The sequence below is a fragment of the Caretta caretta genome, chromosome 2 (assembly GCF_965140235.1).
Source record: "Caretta caretta isolate rCarCar2 chromosome 2, rCarCar1.hap1, whole genome shotgun sequence".
In the NCBI taxonomy this organism is placed as follows: domain Eukaryota; kingdom Metazoa; phylum Chordata; order Testudines; family Cheloniidae; genus Caretta; species Caretta caretta.
The window spans coordinates 16,019,867-16,033,819 of record NC_134207.1 but is presented as its reverse complement, the minus strand read 5'-3'; the positions used below and the strand labels follow the sequence as shown (position 1 = coordinate 16,033,819).

At 44.7% G+C, this 13,953-nt stretch overlaps 1 protein-coding gene across 6 annotated transcripts in view; it reads right to left on the bottom strand.

The window, feature by feature from the left end:
• ST3GAL1 (ST3 beta-galactoside alpha-2,3-sialyltransferase 1) overlaps positions 1-13,953 on the bottom strand; it is a 231,355-nt gene that overhangs the window by 71,802 nt on the left and 145,600 nt on the right. The window contains exons 7-8 of one of the 6 annotated variants that reach the window (XR_012666868.1): positions 7,428-7,496; positions 6,685-7,279 (exon numbers count right to left, since the gene is read on the bottom strand). The exons of 2 other annotated variants lie outside the window; for them this stretch is intronic. The gene's annotated coding sequence lies outside the window, so the exon portion shown is untranslated. 3 more of the 6 variants (XR_007355430.2, XR_007355431.2, XR_007355428.2) reach the window with 3 other exon arrangements.

Here is a 13,953-nt window from a genome sequence, read left to right as displayed (position 1 = left end):
CCTTGTTGGACCTAAACAGAATAGAAACACAAATAAGGTGCTTTGGATGTTCTTGTCTTTTTCTCTTGTTGTTTCTTTTGCTTTTTTGGTTGCTTTTTTTTAAAAAAAACTTGCTGGTTACTCAGTCTGCTGTGAAAAGTGATATTAACAAACTGTCAAGTTTCCTTCCCCACTCTGAACTCTAGGGTACAGAAGTGGGGACCTGCATGAAAACCTCCTAAGCTTATTTTTACCAGCTTAGGTTAAAACTTCCCCAAGGTTCAAACTATTTTACCTTTTTCCCTTGGACTTTATTGCTGCCACCACCAAGCATCTAACAGATATATAACCGAGAAAGAGCCCGTTTAGAAACGTCTTTCCCCCCAAAATCCTCCCAAATTTTACACCCCCTTTCCTGGGGAAGGTTTGATAAAAATCCTCACCAATTTGCGTAGGTGAACACAGACCCAAACCCTTGGACCTTAAGAACAATGAAAAAGCAATCAGGTTCTTAAAAGAAGAATTTTAATAGAAGAAAAAGTAAAAGAATCACCTCTGTAAAATCAGGATGGTAAATACCTTACAGGGTAATCAGATTCAAAACATAGAGAATCCCTCTAGGCAAAACCTTAAGTTACAAAAAGACACAAAAACAGGAATATCCATTCCATTCAGCGCAGCTTATTTTCTCAGCCATTTAAAGAAATCAGAATCTAACGCATATCTAGCTAGATTACTTACTAAGTTCTAAGACTCCATTCCTGTTCTGTCCCTGGCAAAAGCATCACCCAGACAGAGAGAGAGAGAGGCTTTGTTTCTCTCTCCCCCCAGCTTTGAAAGTATCTTGTCACCTCATTGGTCATTTTGGTCAGGTGCCAGCGAGGTTATCCTAGCTTCTTAACCCTTTACAGGTGAAAGGGTTTTGTCTCTGGCCAGGAGGGATTTAAAGGTGTTTACCCTTCCCTTTATATTTATGACACAAACATACAAATATTACTTTTCATAGCAGACTTACTCAGCCCTGGCAAGCCCGGGGACAAATTAAGACCTGGATGGGGATGTGGGTACGGAGACAGCGGGGGCCAAGGGTGATGGAGCACTGAGGGGAGGCAGCAGGCGCCAGGAGTGTTAGTGGGGAGTGAGCTTGGGACCAGAACTCACCACCTCGCGGCCGGGGAATGGAGCTCGAAGCCCTGTGGCTGGAGCCTGCCACCAGCCACCCGAGGGCTGAAGCCTGACCCCACCGTCCCTGAGAAGGTGGGGAACTCACACCTGCTGCCTGCTTTTCCAGCTTTTGTGTCTCCCGCGGGGGGCAGGGCCCAACCACTTCTGGAGGCCCTGGAGGAGGGTCTGCTGCTTCCCCTGCACAGTCCCCAGTTACTGCCCAGGAGGCTGTGGCTGCTAGAAAAGCTCCTGGTGGCCGCATGCAGCCACAGTGGCTGCATTGGAGAAATGCTGCTCTAGGCACTGATGAGCTAGGGGAGTTTTAGAACCTTTGCAGTGCAGATTACTGAGCTAATAAAATACTAGAATGTACTACTGAAATGGCCAAAATACCTCACTAAGGCAACAGCAAACAGTGGTAGTTTTGATTATTGCTGTATCAGATAATAGCCCATCTGTTGAACGTGGCTATTACTTTTTCTCCCACCATTTGTCTGACTGTTCTATTCAGCTTGTAAGCTCTTTGGGGCAAGTACACCACCTAGCACAATACAAATAATGCTTCGCTCTTTCCATCAGTCGATTGCAGGGCCCTTTACAAAGGAAAATGAAACTTTTCCATGAAAAATATTATTTTGAATGAAACCCTAGTTTCAAATTAAAAAAATAAGTTGTGAGAAAATTTTCAAAAAGCTGTAGTGAAAATAACATTACCCCCATTGTACAGATGGGGAAACTGAGGCACGGAGCAGTGAAGTGACTTGCCCATGGCCACCCAGCAGGCCAGTGGCAGAGCAAGGAATAAAATCCAGCTCTCCTGAGTGCCAATCAAGTGCTCTATCTAAGAGGCCACACTGCCTCTCATTTAGCTCTGACATCAGTCCAGGACTCCTGATGCTCTTGTAATATAAATAATAGTTCACACCTCTTAAAAATTCCACATTTCCAATTTAGCAGAGCTTCTGTTTTCACTGAGGTCAGGTTGTTAATTTACAGCATTGATTTCTTTTTCCAGTTTCCTTGGTGCTCATTTAGCATCTGAGTGCTGTCCCATAATCGAGAGCAAACAGACACAAGACTCACAAGCTATCCATCCAAGTAACCCAATAAGCAGTTACTGCTATAACTCAGTGAGTGCCTTTCTGCACCACAAAGGACCCCTCAGTCTGCCATGGTGAAGGCCATTTAAATTCCTGCCCAAACAAACATTACCTCAGCCACATGTCCAGCAGTCCAGGGTATTTGTTCCTGCTCAGGTTGCTGGAATTAATGTTTCTGAGGCGGAATTACAACAACTAAAGGAAGAAAGTATGTTTTTAAAATGTTAATGCACAAAGCAAGAAACATACAACCAAGAGTACAGCAGCCATTCCAGAGAGGATATGTTCTGTGTGTGTGTGTGTATGTGTATATATATATAGAAAGAGAGGCCTAGCTTCCTGCACCTCACTTTGGGTAGAACCATGCAATCCAACCACTCTCAGACTGGATCTCGGGGCTGCAGGCCCCTGGTTGCTGGCTGCGTTAATGACACAGACCCAACTCCATTTTGGCACTCAGAGTTTCCTAAGGTAGCCTGTGACAGCAAACATTGGCAGTGACGCCAAAATAACAGCTTCCAAAAAAAGCATCGGGGCTTAAATTCTCATGGATTATTTTCCGGAGCCCCCCACGCCTCTCCCAAAGTGCTAAAAAAGATCTAGGGCCCAGCGGGGGGAGGAGGAGGAGGCCCTAGGGTGCTGGGCTTCAATCGCTGGACAGGGGACTGGAGCTGAGGGCTTCTGTCCTGTTGTAGTCTGATGGGGCTAGTGACTTATGCCCTGTGGAATGGCAGGGCTCCGGGCTTCAGCTGCAGGGAGGTGGTCTTGGGGCTTTAGCCCTGTGGGGGTGGGGGGAACAAGACTTGGGGCTTCCACCCTGTGGGAGGTGCCGGGGCTCCCCAGGCATTTGAAAATATTTACCAGAGCTCTGCTCTGGACAGCTCCGGCTGAATTGAAGCCCTGCAAAGCATCATTTGTCCCTAGAAAGTATTTAGGGAAATGGGTTAACACAAGGAACAGGCTAGACACAGACTGCCTTACATAAACTTAATATTTCTACTTGGGCTGTCAAGCGATTAAAAAAATTAATCATGATTAATCGCTCTGTTAAGCAAAAATAGAATACCATTTGTTTAAATATTTTGGATGTTTTCTACATTTTCAAATCTATTGATTTCAATTACAACACAGAATACAAAGTCCACAGTGCTCACTTTATATTTATTTTTTATTACAAATATTTGCCCTGTAAAAAAAGAAACAAAAGAAATAGTATTATTTTTTCAATTCACTTAATACAAGTCCTGTAGTGCAATCTCTTTATCATGAAAGTACAACTTACAAATAGAGAATTACGCACAAAACATAACGTCATTCAAAAATAAAACAATGTAAAACTTTAGCGCCGACAAGTACAATTTCTTGTTCAGCCAATCGCTCATTTATGGGAGATAATGCTGCCTGCTTCTTATGTACAATGTCACCTGAAAATGAGAACAGATGTTCGCATGGCACTGCTGTAGTCGGCATCGCAAGATATTTACGTGACAGATGCAGTAAAGATCCGTATGTCCCTTCACACTTCGTCCACCCTTCCAGAGGACATGCATCCATGCTGATAATGGGTTCTGCTCGATAACGATCCAAAGCAGTGCAGACTGATGCACGTTCATTTTCATCATCTGAGTCAGATGCCACCAGCAGAAGGTTGATTTTCTGTGATTCGGATTCTGTAGTTTCCGCATCGGAATGTTGCTCTTTTAAGACTTCTGAAAACATGCTCCACACTTTGTCCCTCTCAAATTTTGGAAGGGACTTCAGATTCTTAAACTTTGAGTCGAGTGCTGTAGTTATCTTTAGAAATCTCACATCGGTATGTTCTTTGCGTTTTGTCTGATCTATTGTGAAAGTGTTCTTAAATTGAACAACATGTGCTGGGTCATTATCTGAGACTGCTATAACACACAATATATGGCAGAATGCAGGTAAAACAGAGCAGAAGACACACAATTCTCCCCCAAGGAGTTCAGTCACAAATTTAATTAGCGTATTATTTTTTTAATAAGTGGCATCAGCATTGAAGCATCTCATCTGGAATGGTGGCTGAAGCATGAAGGGGCATATGATTGTTTAGCATACCTGTCATGTAAATACCTTGCAATGCTGGCAATTTGTTTGTCTTAACGATTGGCTGAACAAGAAGTAGGACTGAGTGGGCTCTAAAGTTTTACATTGTTTTGGTTTTGAGTGCAGTTAGGTAACAAAAAAAAATCTACATTTGTAAATTTCACTTTCACAATAAAGAGATTGCACTATGGTACAGACTGAACCTCTCTAATCCGGCACTTCCTAGTCCGGCAACATCCGGGGTCCGGCATAGGCACCAACTCCAGGGCCAGAGCACTCACAGGGAAAAATCCACCACCAGCGCCAAGCTCCCCCCTCCACCCCCCTCCCCTCATGCCTCTTGTGCGCCGGCGGCCCTGTGCTTATCAACTCCTTCTCCGCCCTCCCAGCGCTTCTGGAGTGCCGTGAACAGCTGATTCGCAGCATTCAAGCTCCAGGAGGGAGGGGGAGGACCTGGGGCCGGCGGCTGGGACCCCGGGTGAGGGGCCGGCGGCTGGGACCCTGGATGGCAGCGGGGCCCACGGGCGGGGGACCACGCTGGGTGCAAAGTCTGGGGGTGCTTCAGCACCCCCTGAACTCCTACTTTCCTGCATCTGTGGAGACCCGTTAGCACTCTGCATTGACTTCCTGTGGTTTGGCATATTCTCTGGTTCGGCACCCGTCAGGTCCCGAGGGTGCTGGACTAAAGAGGTTCAACCTGTACTTGTAAGAGGTGAATTGAAATACTGTTTCTTTTGTTTATCATTTTTACAGTGCAAATACTTGTAATAAAGATAGTAATATAAAGTGATCACTGCACACTTGATATTCTGTATTGTAACTGAAATCAATATATTTGAAAATGTAGAAAAACATCCAGAAACATTTAATAAATTTCAGTTGGCATTAATTGTGATTAATGTTTTTGAGTTAATCGTGTGAGTTGACTGCAATTAATCGACTGCTCTACTTTCTACCGCTAGCTCAGGAAGGTCCAGTTTATTTGCCTCTCAGAGTTGGGACAGTTAGCCAGTCCGAGTTGCAGCGTACTCCCTCGAGCTCTGAATCCATCAGTCTGGGTGTCAGCTTCCATGTGACAGCAGCCCCCTTCTTGAGGCCAGCATTGTTAGATTTAAGATTCTCTTTGATCCAAGGCTTTAGCCTGGGGAGGAGTGAACCATTCTAGCCTACGTGCAGACAGGGAGGGGGTATTCTATAGTAAACACTTTTCCATTAGTTCCTCCAGTACTGTTATCTGGGTCACGGTTTTACCTTTTCTGCTTGGTTCCAATAACAACTCCTTTTGGATCTATCTCCGTAGCAAGTAACCCACTGGAGCCAAACACACCTTTGTCTGCCTGCAGCATAGTCATAAAAACATCCTATAACTATTTCCCAGATTGTCACGATAGTATTATCCATCCAGAGAATACTTGGGTCACCGGAGCATAGTGTGATTCAATGGGGTGTGTGGCAGGGCTATGGATCTGACCCCTATCTCTGTTGTACCTGAGAACCTCACAAACATGAGTGGATTCGCCTCACAGCACCCCCAGGAGAGAGGTCAGTGTTAGAGCTGGTTGAAATTTTTAAAACGTCATGAGAAAGGTCAAGGTTGTTTCCATTTTGAAAGGCTCAAATGTGGCCCAGTTTTGAACATGTTTCCTGCAATGTTTTTCATCACAATCCCTCTTTTGCCAAAAACCTGGTTTCCAACAGCAGTGGGTATTTTTCTGCACAAAATTTTGACAGGAAAAAAATTTTTCATTCAAAATGTCGACCAGCTCTACTTTTCATCCCCAGTCTACCAAAGGGGAATTGAGAGAGCGAAAGGAAGGCCTGGCTTGTGCCCTTAGACCCAGCCCTGAGCAAGGGTTGGTGGAAGCATCCCTTTAAGGGTTTTACAACGCTGCCCATCCCTGTTGTAACAGAGAGTGCTCTGAGGGACAGTTACTTTCCTGCTTCCCTCTTACCCCAGGGGGTTGTGAGTTACAGCCACCCATTAAAATACGTGCACACCCATGGCAAGGCTCTGCCCACTTTCTCTAGGGGCAGAAGGAGTTAGTGACGACACAACGCCTGCAGATTCCTGCCCGCTGGGACCCATGGAATTCTTACTCCCCTGAACAGCTGTGTATTCCAAATCACAACCTAGCTCTAGGTGACTTACTTAACAGCACACTGAACTTGGAGGTAGAAGGGTCACCTGAGTTACAGTTTAGGTCCATAACTGTGATGTTATTACATATTTATATGGTGGTAGTAGCTAGGCGCCCCATCAAGGAACAGGACCCCATTATGGTAGACACAGAATCCTTCCCACTACAGAAGATATGCTAAACTCTGACTCATGAGACATAATCACGTGCAAGGACTTTGACAGACAAATGGTGAGTTAATTAAATTATAGTATAATGTAACAGTTTGCATTTACAGGGCACCATTTATCCAAGAATCTCTAAAGTCTTAACATAGGCAGGACAATATTATGGCTATTTTACAGCTCTGCTAAAACAAAAGACCATGTTGCCTTCCACACAAGGAGATAATGCAACTGTATGATACAAAAAAGGCTTGAGTCACGATTGGAATGAATTTGGGAATGTCCTTGCTGAACAAGGCCAGGAGGTTGCTAATGGGAAGGAAATAATGCTGAGAGTTTGAACAGCGCTCCATGCACTGCTGGCATTATGCAATTAATTAATAATAAGCCAACAACCAATTAGAACCAAACTTACAGCCCAGTGCAGGGGTCTCTGATGCCTCCTCTCGTTCATTCACACTGGGCTCTGACAGCGTTAGCACTGGAAGCATGGCATTTAGTATGAATCTGGGGCCAGATACACACTCTGAGTCCGTATAAGATCCGGCTGGAAGGAGGAATGACTCCCGTGGCTTTCAGTGGTTGAGTCAGCACTCCAGGGAAAGGCCAATAGAATAAAATGGAGGATGGGAACCATCTTGGGATTTTTAAACCAGCATGTGAAATTCTAGAATGAGGAGAGAATTCTCGCTTAATTCAAAGCACCTGTAGGAAGGTCTATTGCATTCTGTACATTTTAGGGTAATTCCTATAGAACCTTTCTCTCTTTTAAATTCTACAGGACTTCTCCTGGCCCACTCCCACAGCATACCTACCCCGTCCATTGTGTGGTCACCTGGCTCCTGCAGCATGGTGATGCAGGTTGGCTGCATGCTCCATGTCCACTGGGGGTAGGACAAGACGTAATCAGCTTAATCGGCAGCAAGGGACATTTAGGTTAGGTATTAGGGAAAACTCTCCAACTTGAAGGATAATTCAGCACTGGACGAGGTTACCTAGGCAGGTTGTGGGATCCCCATCACTATTTTTAAGAACATCTATCAGGGATGGTTTACGTTTACTTGGTCCTGCCTCAGAGACAGAGGGAGGCTGGACTAAATGGCCTCTCTAGCTTCCTTCTAGCTCTACATTCCTATAATTCTGTGCTGGCATGGGACAGTGGCATGTACCTGAGAGGGTAGGAGGCAAACTATTAAGAATAGAAATGTAGCACCCTCTCGTGGCCAAATAATTTGTTACACGAAAACACCTGTTTGTAGCTTTATTGTAGAATTTGCAGAACTATTTAAAACGGTGCTGCTATGTGACTTTTACATAAGGACCCTTTAGCATCACACTGTCACAGAATACAATAACTTCTGTCCTGCAATTTACATTTATGATCTGGTGTTTAAGACACTGGACTGGGACACAGAAGATCGGGGTGGATTCAATACCAGGTTCTTCCAAAAATTTCCCTGTAACCCTGGGCAAATCACTTGGGACTTGATTTTCAGAGTGCTAGGCACCTGCCAGCCCCATTCACACCAGCTGGAGTTGTGGGCACTCAGTATCTCTGAAAATCAGGACTTATGGTCTCTCTGCCTCAGGTCCCCATGTGTAAATGGGGATGATAAAACATCCTCTCTTCCATCATTGGTCTATCCTGCTGTTGTGTCTTTTTCCCTTTACACAACAAAAATAGTTTGAAGATACCACACAGTCCAGTGGGGATCACATAACCATAATCATTAAGCAGATGCAGCATGCTAAGCCTTGTTCATATTCACACTCCTGGTCTAGCCAGCTTCTGAAACACAGAACACAGTGAATGCCTCTAGGGCACACAAACTCTTTAAACCCAATTACTGTACCCTGTGCTTTCCCATCCCCTGTCTGTAAAATGGCGATAATCTCCTTTATAAAAGTGTTTTTAGATCTACTGAGAAAACCGGCTATACAAGAACTAGGTTTCTTCTTTGGATTGTAAACTCTTCAGATGGAGAACTGTTTCCTGCTCAAGCTAACAGATTTGGCGGTAAAATATTGTAAACCACAGACATTCAATGGGAGGGAGAAAGAAACCTGAGAAGCAGCAATATTGACAAGTTACCTAGGAATGCTACTGGGCAGCAATTTAGACATGGGCTTACAATGGAATGTGGTGATAAGAAAGACCAATGGAATTTTGATGTTTGTATCAGAGAAATTTCATGTCATGGAGCAGGGAGGTTGGAGTCTCTTAAACTGGTGATGATGCTACCACATCTGAAATAATGCATTCAGACCTGGCCACCTCTTTACAATTAAGATATTGACAAAAAGGAGGGAGTTCAGAAAAGAGCAATAAAAATGAGTTAAGTGGCAAGATTAACGGCCAAACGCTATTTGCCCGTCTCCAGCAAATGTGTAGGCAGGATCTGAATGAACTCTCCCCTGCCAGCTAGTTGGGAAGGGGAGAGACTTCAGGAGCAAACTGTATTTACATGTTTCAGAGTAGCAGCTGTGTTAGTCTGTATTCGCAAAAAGAAAAGGAGGACTTGTGGCACCTTAGAGACTAACCAATTTATTTGAGCATGAGCTTTCGTGAGCTACAGCTCACTTCATCGGATGCATTCAGTGGAAAATACAGTGGGGAGATTTATATACACAAAGAACATGAAACAATGGGTGTTACCATACACACTGTAAGGAGAGTGATCAGGTAAGGTGAGCTATTATCAGCAGAAGATAATAAGGGTGGAGGGGACCTTTTGTAGTGATAATCAAGGTGGGCCATTTCCAGCAGTTGACAAGAACCTCTGAGGAACAGTGGGGTGTGTGTGTGTGGGGGGGAAATAAACATGGGGAAATAGTTTAACTTTGTGTAATGATCCATCCAGTCCCAGTCTCAAAAACAGACTCCGCCCCATTCCTCAGATGTTCTTGTCAGTTCTTTCAGAGTAGCAGCCCTGTTAGTCTGTATTCGCAAAAAGAAAAGGAGTACTTGTGGCACCTTAGAGACTAACCAATTTATTTGAGCATAAGCTTTCGTGAGCTACAGCTCACTTCATCGGATGCATTCAGTGGAAAATACAGTGAGGAGATTTATATACACACAGAACATGAAAAAAATGGGTGTTTATCATGCACACTGTAAGGAGAGTGATCACTTAAGATGAGCTATTACCAGCAGGAGAGTGGGGCGGGGGGGAGAAAATCTTTTGTAGTGATAATCAAGGTGGGCCATTTCCAGCAGTTAACAAGAACGTCTGAGGAACGGGGGGGGGGGGGGGGGGGAATAAACAATAAGAATAAACAATAAACAAGAATTGCCACTTTTAGGTCAGAAATCGAGTGACCAGAGAGATTGAAGTGTTCTCCGACTGGTTTATGAATGTTATAATTCCTGACATCTGATTTGTGTCCATTTATTCTTTTACGTAGAGACTGTCCAGTTTGACCAATGTACATGGCAGAGGGGCATTGCTGGCACATGATGGCATATATCACATTGGTGAATGTGCAGGTGAACGAGCCTCTGATAGTGTGGCTGATGTGATTAGGCCCTATGATGGTGTCCCCTGAATAGATATGTGGACACAGTTGGCAACGGGCTTTGTTGCAAGGATAGGTTCCTGAGTTAGTGGTTCTGTTGTGTGGTGTGTGGTTGCTGGTGAGTATTTGCTTCAGGTTGGGGGGGCTGTCTGTAGGCAAGGACTGGCCTGTCTCTCAAGATTTGTGAGAGCAATGGGTCATCCTTCAGGATAGGTTGTAGATCCTTGATGATGCATTGGAGAGGTTTTAGTTGGGGGCTGAAGGTGACGGCTAGTGGCGTAAATGGCTTGTCTAGTTTTTGTAAAGTCCGGCCATGAGGAAGTTTGTGTGGAAGGCTGGTTTTTTATGAGAGTAGCCAGTTTTGAGAGCTCATTCTTAATCTTTCCCTGTTTGCTGAAGAGGATGTTGATCAGGTGGTTCCACAGTTTCTTTGAGAGCGTGTGGCACAAGCTGTCAGCATAGTCTGTGTGGTATGTAGATGTAATGGATTTTTTACCTTCATTCCTTTTGGTATGATGTCCATGTGTTTGCATTTGGAAAAGAAGATGATGTCTGTCTGTATCTGTACGAGTTTTTACATGAAGTTGATAGACTTCCACTCCATACGGCTAAATTCAGTGCCTTGCATAATAACAGGTTCAGGGCTGGTGTGTAATTTTCCCAGGTTACTGGGTGGGGGCTTGAGCCAATTCTGTGTTGTATTGTTGAAAAGGAACCCCTAAATATTGAATCTGGCCCTGGTTGTTTCTGGCTCCACCTGGCAAAAGGGTTACAAATACACTCATTACTTTTGATCGATGATTTGCATGAGTAAGGCAGATTTGGCTTTATAAGTGTTAATTTTGTGTAGGTTGGCTAAGTAATGACTATGAGAGAAGGAGAGATTATTTAGGCTAATTTAGGGTGGGGTTCATTATGAGTAATGGGTTGAAATTAAGAAAGGGAAAATGTAAATGACTACCAGGGAGAACTTAGTGACAGCAAAGATCTGTTGGATTGTGGAGCAGTCTCCTGTGGGATGTGGTATAAGTCTTTAAGATGGGTTCTTCCCCCAAATGTCCAGTGGAAAGCTGTTTCTGATCGTGAAGAGACTTCAGATACTGACTGAAGTGAGACCTTAACCAGATGTTACGTGTCACCTCTAATAAAGCCAATGAAGAGGTGCGTAGATTCCCCAGCCCTGGCTGAAATATGTGAATGCTCTCTCACTGTCCAGAGACCCATTAATCTGTGTGCATTCTCATTTTCCCATTTCTCTGCTTATTACAGGAAATAAAAACATTGTTCCAGCTACAGTTACTTATGCAATTATTACCCGAGCTCGCCACTTAGCCATGAAATTACACATCTGTGGGCCAGGCCTTCAGCTGGGGAAAACTGACATAGCTCCCTTGGCTTCAATGTAGCTACAGCAATCTCCGTCAGCTGAGAATTTGGTCTGTTGCCTCTTAGCAGGAAAGTGCTGGTCTCTGGGGAAAGACATACCAAGCAAGTGCCTTTGATGAGGCAAAGGTTGAGGAAGAAGCGAAACTGAGACAGCCATTGATCATCTCTGTAGCTGTTGGAATTGGTACTTACAAAATTAATTCCAGCGCCTACAGTGACAAAAATTGAACATGCCCCAGTGATTGAATCGATCTGTTTAACTTCAAGGAGGCATTCAGGAATAGATTCTATAGATACTGCTCTTATTACATATTTGTATTCCCAGGGCATCTGGGAGCCCCAGTCAGGGACCAGGACCCCATTGCAAAGTGGATGTTAAACTGCCTATGTTGTCCTTGTAGAATCCCTTACTTTGGCCCACATTGTGCCACCCTTACTCATACCCAATAACTGGATTCCTAGGAGTTTATGAGTGGAGTAAGGCACTATTCAGTGTGAGAAAGGTTAGCACAATCTGGCCCTATGGGCTCAATTGTCTCTTGGATGCACAGTGCACCAAGTTTCAGAGTAGCAGCCATGTTAATCTATATCCGCAAAAAGAAAAGGAGTACTTGTGGCACCTTAGAGACTTATGCTCAAATAAATTTGTTAGTCTCTAAGGTGCCACAAGTACTCCTTTTCTTTTTGTGCACCAAGTGTAAGGGTCTGTCTGCACCAGAGCTGGAAGGTGCACATTCCAGCTGGAGCAGACATACCCATACTAGCTCTGATTGAGTTAGTGTGCCAAAAATAGAGGTGCAGCCCTGGCAATGCAAGGGGCTACCTGTCCCACTTACAATCCCGTCCTAGACCAGAGATACATACTTGGGGCAGCTAGCCCCTCCCACTGCTTGTATCTCCATGACTACACTTCTAGTGCACTTGCTTAATCACAGCTGCACTGGTATGTCTCCTGAAGCTGGAATTTACAGCTTCCAGCTCCAGTGGGGACAGACCCTAAAGAGGGAGCAAGACTCCCCCTTACCCTCTGCTTGGCCTCTTGAATCTTGGGTCTGGGCAGCAGGGGTAAGTGGGCATGGTGCATCCACTCCTCCGCCTTGCCCTGAGCAGGTAGTGGGTGGGTTCTTGGTTCTGCCTCTGCCCCTACAATTTGCTGAGCTGGCACAGGGAGAGGAATCCTTGGCTGCTGATAGGAACTAGCAGCGAATTTCTACTTCCTAAAAGCAAGGAATGGGGAGGGCAAGATTTGTGCTTCTTTAAGGCATGATTCCTTCTCTGCACTGCTCCAGGGATAGTGCCCCAGTGCGCTGCCCCCTAGCCAAGGCTATAAGCCAAATCTAGCCCTAGCGGAGTGTCATAAATATAAAGGGAAGGGTAAACCCCTTTAAAATCCCTCCTGGCCAGAGGAAAAATCCTCTCACCTGTAAAGGGTTAAGAAGCTAAAGGTAACCTCGCTGGCACCTGACCAAAATGACCAGTGAGGAGACAAGATACTTTCAAAAGCTGGGAGGAGGGAGAGAAACAAAGGGTCTGTCTGTTGCTGCTTTTGCCGGGGATAGACCAGGAATGGAGTCTTAGAACTTTAGTAAGTAATCTAGCTAGGTATGTGTTAGATTATGATTTCTTTAAATGGCTGAGAAAAGAATTGTGCTGAATAGAATAACTATTTCTGTCTGTGTGTCTTTTTTGTAACTTAAGGTTTTGCCTAGAGGGATTCTCTATGTTTTGAATCTAATTACCCTGTAAGGTATCTACCATCCTGATTTTACAGGGGTGATTCCTTTACTTCTATTTACTTCTATTTCTATTAAAAGTCTTCTTGTAAGAAAACTGAATGCTTTTTCATTGTTCTCAGATCCAAGGGTTTGGGTCTGTAGTCACCTAAGCAAATTGGTGAGGATTTTTACCAAACCTTTCCCAGGAAGTGGGGTGCAAGGATTGGGAGGATTTTGGGGGGAAAGATGTGTCCAAACTACGTTTCCCAGTAAACCCAGTTAGAGTTTGGTGGTGGCAGTGGATATTCCAAGGACAAAGGATAAAATTAATTTGTACCTTGGGGAAATTTTAACCTAAGCTGGTAAAAGTAAGCTTAGGAGGTTTTCATGCAGGTCCCCACATCTGTACCCTAGAGTTCAGAGTGGGGGAGGAACCTTGACACGGAGCATCAGGACACATTGCAAGCCCCACCTGTTTTCCAGGGAGGACTGACTGAGGAATGACTGCGGGGCTGGAATGTGCTGGGATGGGACATGGTGCTGGCCTGTGAAATAGAGCAGCTGTTTTCCTGTGATTACAATAATCAGTGGGAGTGCTGAGCTGGCATTGAGGTGCTATGGAAAGACCCAAGCCAGACACAGTGTTGTGTTAAGGGGGAGGGAGCGGGGTGCCTGTCTGTGGTCTTTTGACCTTCTCAGTGGTCCTGCGTTTAGTTCTGAGGTG